The sequence below is a fragment of the Tupaia chinensis genome, unplaced genomic scaffold (assembly GCF_000334495.1).
Source record: "Tupaia chinensis unplaced genomic scaffold, TupChi_1.0 Scaffold145367_1, whole genome shotgun sequence".
Lineage (NCBI taxonomy): Eukaryota > Metazoa > Chordata > Mammalia > Scandentia > Tupaiidae > Tupaia > Tupaia belangeri.
Window position 1 is genome coordinate 784,271 of NW_006205228.1, and position 9,126 is coordinate 793,396.

The window sequence follows — 9,126 nt, forward strand, 5'->3', positions numbered from 1 at the left end:
CTGCAGCCCCGCCCTGCTGGGTGACTGTTACTCGCATGTCTGGTTCCTTCCTTCAGCCCAGGGAAACCAGGAGAGTCTACATATTAGACAACCAGCACAACTACCGTGCTAGGCACTCTCCTGACTGCTGGCTTGTGGGCTCCCGGTTTCCCTGTCGCTATTCTCCAAGACCTGGCCGTCTCTGAAGATGGTGTGGGGTAGAAGTTAGCACAGGACACTAAACACATGGAAGGAGAGCAAGTGAGTGGTGGGGCCTGGAGGAGAGGGATGTCCCCAGGCTGAACGGAGAGAAGTGTGGGGATGGACACAGCAGCACACAGGGTAGCTGGGAAGAGCTGGGGAGCCAGCGTTAGTTTAGAGTGCCCATTCTCGCTCGCTCTCTACGTTGAGCAAGCTTTGCCAACCCAGGCAGTTACAGACCTTAGCTGAAAGCGCTGAAAGCAATCTACTCACCACTGCAGCCTTCTCATTAGCCACATTTTCCAAAGACATGAGATGCAAGTAGCCTTTCAATGGGGCTACTCTGGTCCTAAGGAAGAAAGAGGCAGGGAATAAGAGATAAAGACCAGGGGCAGGCAGGTGGCGTGTTGGTTAGAGGCACTTGGATTCCCACATGGCTGACTGTGGTTCAAGTCCGGACCTGGCAGCTTTCTTTCTTGCTTTCCCTTTCTCTCTATCTCTGTCTCTCTCTGGTCAAATAAAAAATAATAATAATAATAACAAATGGAATTAAATAAATAAATGTAAAAAGAGAGAGACCAAACATGAAGGCTTCTGCCTGCAGGAGAAACCTGCTGGGCTCAGCACATGCCTGGCAACCCCAGTTCTCTGGCCCTGAAGCAGGCAGCAGGGTATGGGAGCAGGAGAGAGTATGGGCGCGAGAAAGAGCGAAGGCCTTTCCAAGGCCCTTGGGATGCCTTGTGGACAGGCCATTGTTCTTTGGGAAATGCTCCAGAGACAACAACAAAAGTGAAACAAAGAATTTCCTTCCTCTTCCTTCATGTCAGAAATCTTTCTGAGGTTCTTTCCGGCGCCATAGATCTATCTTGAAAATAATCCTAGACACCAGTCAGGGTTTTTAAGCTGCCATATAAACAGGACATGGGGAGAGAAAGAAGACTAAAGACGTGCCAGGATCAGTTGCCGTCGTAGGGGAGCTTGCTGGTCCTGTCAGAGCTGACAAAGCTGAGACAGAGCTCTCCATGATGCACTGATGGAGGTGAGAACTTGGCCCACAGCCTAGAACTGCGATCCGAAGAGCACAGAGCACGCCCAGAAGAGAAAGGGGCTCATAGGGAGGCAGACAGAGGGAGGCTGGGCAGATGGAGGAGGGGGCTGTAGGACAAAGAGAGGGAAGGGGGGAATAGAAAAGGGAAGAGGAGGAAGGTAGGGAGGAGAGAAACTCATGGGGAAAATGGAATTAAAGTATAAGTTTATTCGGGTACAAAATGTTTTTGAAATCAATGCATAGTCTTTTCATAACATGCATTTTCCATGAACTTTTTGACACCTTCCCCCACCAAAGACTCATCCTTGACCTGTGTGTCTTCCCTTGGCCCTGCCTTCTCTATTTTCTATATGTTCTCAGTCAGCAATTGCTGGCCACAGGCCCTTCAATTCCCTTCACTTTAGGGACCCTGCCCTCTCCAGGTCCCTCCTGCCTCTCACTGGGACGTGTCTGTGGCTTGCAATAGTCTCCTTTGTTTCTCCAGCTCCTCCTTTTCACTAGTCCAGGTTTAGCTTCTAAAATCATTTTTAGTGACACGATTCTCTATACCACTTCTTCATAACCCTCTCTTTAGTGCCTACCTCTCAATTTGGTGAACTGGAAAGAGGATGCGCTTTTCATAGCCCAAACCTCAGGGGTTCTCGACCTCAGCACTATTGAAATTTTGGATGGCTCTTTATTGTGAGAGACTGTGCTGGGCATATTTGGCTGTTTAGCAGATTCCTGCAACTCAGGAGCATATCCCTGCCCCTACCCCCACTGCGACAAAAGAGAATTTCTTCTGACACCGCCAGATGTCTCCTGGGGAACAAAATTGCCTCTGGTTAAGAACCACTGGCCTAGATTCACATCTTGCCTCTGTCAACTACTCACAGTGTTCCCTTGGGTAAGTGACATAACCTCTCTGAACCTTAGCTTCCTCAATTTAACATGGGGCTAATGCCTAACTTACAGCACCGCTGTGAAATAAAGTAAAATAATTCTAACACTTAACGCACACCTAACACAGTACCTAGCACACACAATAAGCACTCCCTAAATATTTGTTCTTCACTTAGTATCCATTCGTTCATCCCAAACTTTGGTAGTTATCATTGTGTATGATACAAACTAGAGGTCCCAACACAATTTAGCCCCATCCTTGATGTATTAGTTAAAATAGCCAATCTCCTGTTACGACAGGTGACAAAATAACAGTGGATTAAATAAGATAGGGGTTTCTCTGTCAAATAGTAGTTCAAGTGAAGCATTCCATGGCCAATATGGTGCCCACCTGGTGTCTTGTATCCAGGCTCTTTTTTTTTTTTTTTTTTTTTTAATATTCTGATACATCTCAATCTATTTTTTTTTTTGAGAGGTTTTTGCTATAGGGCACATGTGCTCGCCAGACAGACAGAGAGAGACAGAGAGACAGAAAGCGAGAAATCACCCCCCAGGGGGGATGGCCACACGGCAATTCCTTCTCCTACATTCTCCTCTCGGAATCTTGGGCACGCACACATACGTGCCCGGTGTGAGTTTAAGCCACCGGGTCCAGGACGTGAACCACAGTTGACTACATGGGAGTCCAGCGACATAGCCATTATGCTAACTGCTGGTCCCTCGTTCTATTTTTTAAAAAAATAATTATTTTACTTTAACTTTATTTACTTATTTTAATTTGACCAGAGAAGGCCAGAGTGAGAGAGAGCACCAGGGAAAGTGAGAAAGCAAGCCACTAGGTCCGGGGACACGAACCGTAGTTGGTCATGTGGGAGTCCAGCATCCTTAACCACCATGCCATCTGCCAGCCCCCATTTATTCTATTTTACTTTTTATCTTTAAGGCAACCTAACCCTACATTTCACGATCCACACTAACAAGTGTTAACCCAGTATGGAAAACTCTACATTAGACACATTTTCCGAAACAGGTAGTAGTGGGAGATAAAACCAGTCATGTGTTTTGAAAGGATAAAATTAGCCAGCAGCCAAAATGAAGAAAAAGAATGGGTGAGACAATGAAACCATGGTATAGGAGAATAGATGGGAATGAAGAGTTAATTCCAGGAGCTTTTTATAAACATTGACTATTCGAAACTCACTGACTGGATGCAGGGGAAAGGGAGGCGCACAACCAGTTCTAACACGGTGGTTTGTGGCCCTAGCAGCTGAGCAGATGAGGTGCTCTTGAGGAATGGAGGCGTCTGGGGAGAGAGGCAAATGCATGTGTGAGATGATCAATCCTTTTTAGACTGTTCACGGGATTTGCAGGAAACTGGTAGTAGAGAACCTACTGTAGCACAGAAGTTGGGATTAGAACCCTACAGAAATGTTAAATTTAATCCAGAGTTCAAGTGTGGATGCAATATCCTGGGAAGAATAAAGAGAGAAGAAAAAGACCGAGAGTAGTACACCTGTGTGGTTAAGAAAAGAAAGGCCACGAAGGGAGAGGTGTTCCACAAGAGGTACACTAAGGACTGCAGATGGAAAGATGAGGACAGAGCGAAGTGTGCTCAGTCTGGTGTCAGGGTTCTTTCGCTCTGGATTTGGTAACTAAGAATACAAGGTACCACGTGTGATGATGGAAGAAGCCAGATCGAAAACCTTTAGACCATGAGTGATGAAAAGGGAAACAAATTCAAGTTCATCCATAGTGTCCCCAATCTTGCCTTGCCACCAAAAGACTGTAGTCATGGGCCATCTTTCCCACCCACTCCGTGGCCCTCCAGATAGTGATTTCAAGGATTAAGCCAGGCTCTTCTTAGTAAGTGTCCTACTCCCGGGTTAGGATCGGCTTGTTGGTCTCCTCTTCCCGGCCAGCGCCCGGTATCAGCTCCCAGCTTGTCGCAGCTCCCCACCGCGCCCCTGGCCTGGATGTGGGAGGCGAAAGGCAGTGAGCATTTCCAGAGCGGGGAGGTGGGTGCAGCATCATCAGGCGATGGCCGTCTGCGAGCAGCACGTCCACGCAGGGCTCAGAGCTGCCGGGGTCCAGCCTCGGCGTGGGTGGGTAATCTCGACGGAGGCGGCGCTGGAAAAGAAGACTAAGGCCTCGATGCTTTTCATGCACGTCCTTAGCCGGACACTCCCAAAGATCGCTCTCTGAGGAGTGACAACTGCTAGGAATCATCGTGCCTTTTTATTGAAAATGGGATACATGCAAGTAAATGGGTGAGGGGCAGTAAAAGATTTACTCTAAGGAACAGGGTATACAAAGCATGGAAACAATAATTATAAAACATGCTGTTTGTCTTGTTAGCTCAGGTAAAGTCAATCACAGTTCTCAGGATGAGGAAGTCCATTTGTCTGCTGTATCTTCTTCTTAGATCTTGATTACTGGGAAGAGTCTTTTGAAGAGGGGGCTTGCAGGATGTTTGACAACTTCAGTCCCGGGCCAGGGCGATAACGTTGCTGGTTACAATGACCTAGATGGAAATCTTGTCTTGCTAAGTAAAGACACAGTTAATATATGGACTATCTATACATTACAACAATAGAGGATGAGTCTATGATCTTATATGGGAAAGGAAGATGATCTTGTAGCTCCGGAGACAACACAGGATGTTTTATTAGCAGTTTTTCATAGTCAACAGCACATAGATGAGAAACTCTTTGTAGTTGAAAGCTACCTGTTGCTTTAGATAAGAACTCCCAGCTAAAATGGTTAATCTTTCTGTGGAGCCCTCAGCTTTGTTTATTCTGTTGTCCCATCCAGGCTTTTTCCTCTAATAAATCTGTGGGTTCCTGCATTTTGTTTGTTGAGTCTTGTCAATTAGTGAGTTCTTTTGTTTTAACTCTGAGTCTCTGTTATGTGGTGAATGTGCTGACTTTGCTAGTGTGAGTTAACTTTGGCCTGTAGCTTTAACAAGGGGTATTTACATAAAACTAGCCTTAAACTAACTTAGTAAGGACACAAGGGAGAGCTCGTAAACTGGGCCTTGCCTCAGTTTCTTCCCAGTCCAGGCCTTGCCTTAGAATGGGAGGCAGCATCCTTACCAGCTTGTGTTGCCTGCATGGCCCCGTCACAGAGCTGCCATGCCTCATGTCCGCCATCACCAAGCAGCTGAGAGTGGTGGAGCGCATCCTCTCGCTGCTCACTGCCTGCAGGAAGGTCCTTGCAGACTCCACGTTCTTCTCGAAGGGGCAGAACTGAACTCAAACCTGCTTGGCCAAACGCAGCCAGAGCTGAGCCAAGGCCGGCGCTATGGTGACCCCGTCCCATATCCAGGCTCTTCCTAGCTTTTTGTTATGCCACAGGGCTTCCGTGTTATCATCAAAGATGGCAGCTCTCACGACCGCACCTTTGCACCTGTCGCCCATAAGAAAGTGCGGGTAAATGGGGAGGATACGCCTCCTTCCTTGTATGGACAGCAGTGGGGAGTTGTACCCTTCATTTGCACTCACGTTCTATTGGGCAGAATCTGATCACATGATCATGCCTAACTACAAAGAAGTCTGGGGACTATTTCTGGTTACGTAGCAAAGTGCCCAGGTAAACTCTTTTTTTTTTTTTTTTTTCTTTTTTAAACTTTAGTTATAAGGAACATGTGCTCATCAGAGAGAGAAACAGACAGAAAGAAAGAGAGGAAGAGAGGAAAAGTGAGAAGAACTCCCCTCTGGGGAGAGGTGGGATGGGCACCCTACAATTCCTTCTCCTCCATTCTTTTCTCAGGGTTTGGGTCACACGTGTACATACACCTAGCATGTTTTTCAAGACATGGGGTCTCAGACTCCAACCACAGTCAGCCATGTGAGATCCAGCTGCCTTAACTACCACACCGACTGCTGGCCCTGCCAAACCTTCTGTTACCACAGAGGAGAGAATAGATCCCAGGAGATGTTAGGTGCTGAAAGTTTGTGTCCCATTTGAGTACATATGTTGATAGTATTTGGAGATGGGGTCTTTGGGGGTAGTTAGGATTAGATGAGGTCATAAGGGTGGGGCCCTGGTCTGATAGTATTAGTGTCCTTATAAGCACAGACACTGAAGAGCTCTCTGTCATGTGAGGACACAGTTTACAAGAACAGATACTGAAGAGCTCTCTGTCATGTGAGGACACAGCAAGAAGGCAGTCATCAACAAGCCAGGAAGAGTCTCACCAGAAACCAACCTGCTGGGCCTTGATCTGAAACTCCTAGCCTTCAAAACTATATGAAAATAAATTCTGGTGTTTAAGCCACACGATTGGTAATATTTTGTTGTGGCAGGCCAAGTAGATAAAGGCCCTATCTCTTACTAATCCCTGTGAACCATTCTGAGTACGAGGGGTAAGGGCTTCAACATGTGAACTTGAAGGGGTCATAATTCAGCCCATAACAAGCATATTATAGATGCTCAGGCAATACTTTTTTTTTTGAGAGGTTTTCGCTACAAGGCGCGTGCACTCGCCAGACAGACAGAGAGAGAAAGAGAGACAGAAAGCGAGAAATCACCCCCAGGGGGGATGGTCACGCCGCAATCCCTTTCTCCTCCATTCTCCTCTCGGGATCTTGGGCACGCACGCACACGCGCCCAGTGTGAGTTTTAAGCCACTGGGTCTGGGACGCGAACCGCGGTCAACTACGTGGGAGTCCAGCGACATAGCCATTACGCTAACTGCTGGTTCCCCTCAGGCAATACTTTTAAAAAATGCCAGAGGGGGGAGATCAGCAGGTAGCGTGGTGGGTAAGGTGTTGGCAAACCACAGTTCGAGTTCCAGATCCAGTGGCTTGCTTTCTCATTTTCTGTCTCTCTGTCTCTCTCTCTGGTCAAATTAAAGTAAATGGATGAAAAAATAAACAAAATTAAAAAAAAAATTCTTAAAAAAAAAAAAAAAAAAGCCAGAGGGTATGTGTGCATTCACCAGAGAGCAAAAGAAGAAGAGAAAGGGCACTCCCCAAAGGGGTCTGGTCACTCTGCAATCCCTTTGCCTCCATTTCTCCATCCTGTCAGGATCCTGGGCACACACACACCTGTGCCTAGCTTGTTTTTCAAGGCTCCAGGGCCAGGATTCGAACCATAGTTATGTTGCGGGATGGCTTCTGTAATGATATCCAGATTCTTGGTGTTTTGGACAAAGAATTGAACAAAACACACCAACAGCAAAAGGAAAAGGTAGTTTATTAAGTAAAGCGTAAGTATACTCCTGAGAGCTTAGGAGCAGGCCTAAATGAGGGGGGGGCGGGGAGAGTGGCTCAAGGGCCCCAGCAGTTAAATTCTGTGAGTTTTCTCATTTTTTAAATCTAGGTCATGTCGGGAGTGTAATAGGTAGTATAATAGCTATGTCTCTGGACTCTCATGTAGTCGACTGCAGTTTGAGTCCCAGACCCAGTGGCTCAAACTCACACTGGGCGCGTGTGCGTGCGTGCCCAAGATCCTGAGAGGAGAATGAAGGAGAAGGTATTGCGGCGTGGCCATCCCCCCTGGGGGGTGATTTCTCACTTTCTGTCTCTATGTCTCCCTCTGTCTTTCTGGTGAGTGCACGCGCCCTATAGCAAAAACCTCTCCAAAAAAAAAAAACCAAAATCTAGGTCATGTCAATTGATGATTGTTCTCATCTCATTGGCTTAATCCAATGTGGCTGGGCCCACCGATTCATCTCATTGGCTATATCAAGTGTGGCTCAATCAGCTAGACATCCCCCACGATCTCCTGCCTACATTACCTTGGGTGGGGAATTTTCGGCCGTGATCAGTTTTTCTATCTAGCACAAAGGCAGATGCTACAGCTCCCTTACCTGCTTCCATCTGCTAGCTTTCTCTCGCTTCAGTTGGCCATGTGAGATAAGACTCTATAAGCACAGGGCTCAATCACTGAACTATGGCCAGCCCAGGAGATGCTTTTTATCCATCGGATTCAAAGACATTAAGAAAGAAAGGAGGAAAAAGGCATGCATGCCTCTTCTCTGGGCCTAGGTCACTCATATTTGGCTTGGAAATAAACTGCATTAATTATTAATTAAAAAAAAAGAAAAAAGGATATTGCACTGTTAGCCAACTCCTGTGCACGGGCTCTCCCAATACTGTTTTGGTACAGTGACCTCCACCTCGAAGAACTCAGGTCTTCTCTTCTTCTCGGGCCCCTTATTCCTCTGTTTCCTTTGTGAGTTCCTCTACTTCTGGTCATCCCATGCAAAGCCACTGTTTCCTAGCAGTCTTTTCTCTTCACTCCGAGTTTTTTCCATGGTGATCTCAGGTACTTCATTGCCGTAATCACCATTTGCATTCTGATGGTTCTCAGATCCAAATCTTCTGCCCAGACCTCTCCTGAACTACCAGTTGAAAGCTCAGTAGGTCAGTTTGGATGTTCTACTGGCACCATCACCTCAATATTCCCCAAATCAAATAGTTATCAATTGCCTTCATGTTCTCCACAATGACATAGTATTCTTCCCTCCCCGCCCCCTGCCTCCCCCCAACACACACATTGTTCCTTCTTTCACTAATCCTAGTGAAACATACCACCATCATCCCAGGAATAAATTCTCCCTCAACCTAGACCCAATCCCCTAATCCCATCAAGTTGTACCTCCTTAAACTTCTTTCATCCCCTCTTCTAGTTTACTTTGGGCCACTGTCATCTCTCATTCAGATTACAAAAGCTGCCTTCTTTCTAATCTACCTACCTTGAATCCACTTTCTTCTCTTCAATGAGGGATTTTCTAAAATGTAAGTACAATAATATGAGTCCCTTGACTAAAAACTTTTGTAAAAGAATTATTTATTTTAGTTAATTTGTTATTATTAATTTTTATTATTTTTTAAATTTGACCAGAGAGAGAGAGAGAAAGGGAAAATGAGAAAGCAAGCCACCAGATCCAGGACTCGAACCACAGATGACCATGCTGGGAATCTAGTGCCTTAACCACCATGCCACCTACCAACCCCTGACTAAACCTTTTAAGGACTCACCAATGGCCTTAGACAAAATTCTGAATATTT

General features: G+C 46.2%; 1 pseudogene; it reads left to right on the forward strand.

Annotated features, from left to right (window-relative positions):
* Positions 1-185, forward strand: part of LOC102479457 (eukaryotic translation initiation factor 4E type 2-like) — a 6,145-nt pseudogene extending 5,960 nt beyond the window's left edge.
* The last annotated feature ends 8,941 nt before the right edge of the window (positions 186-9,126 follow it).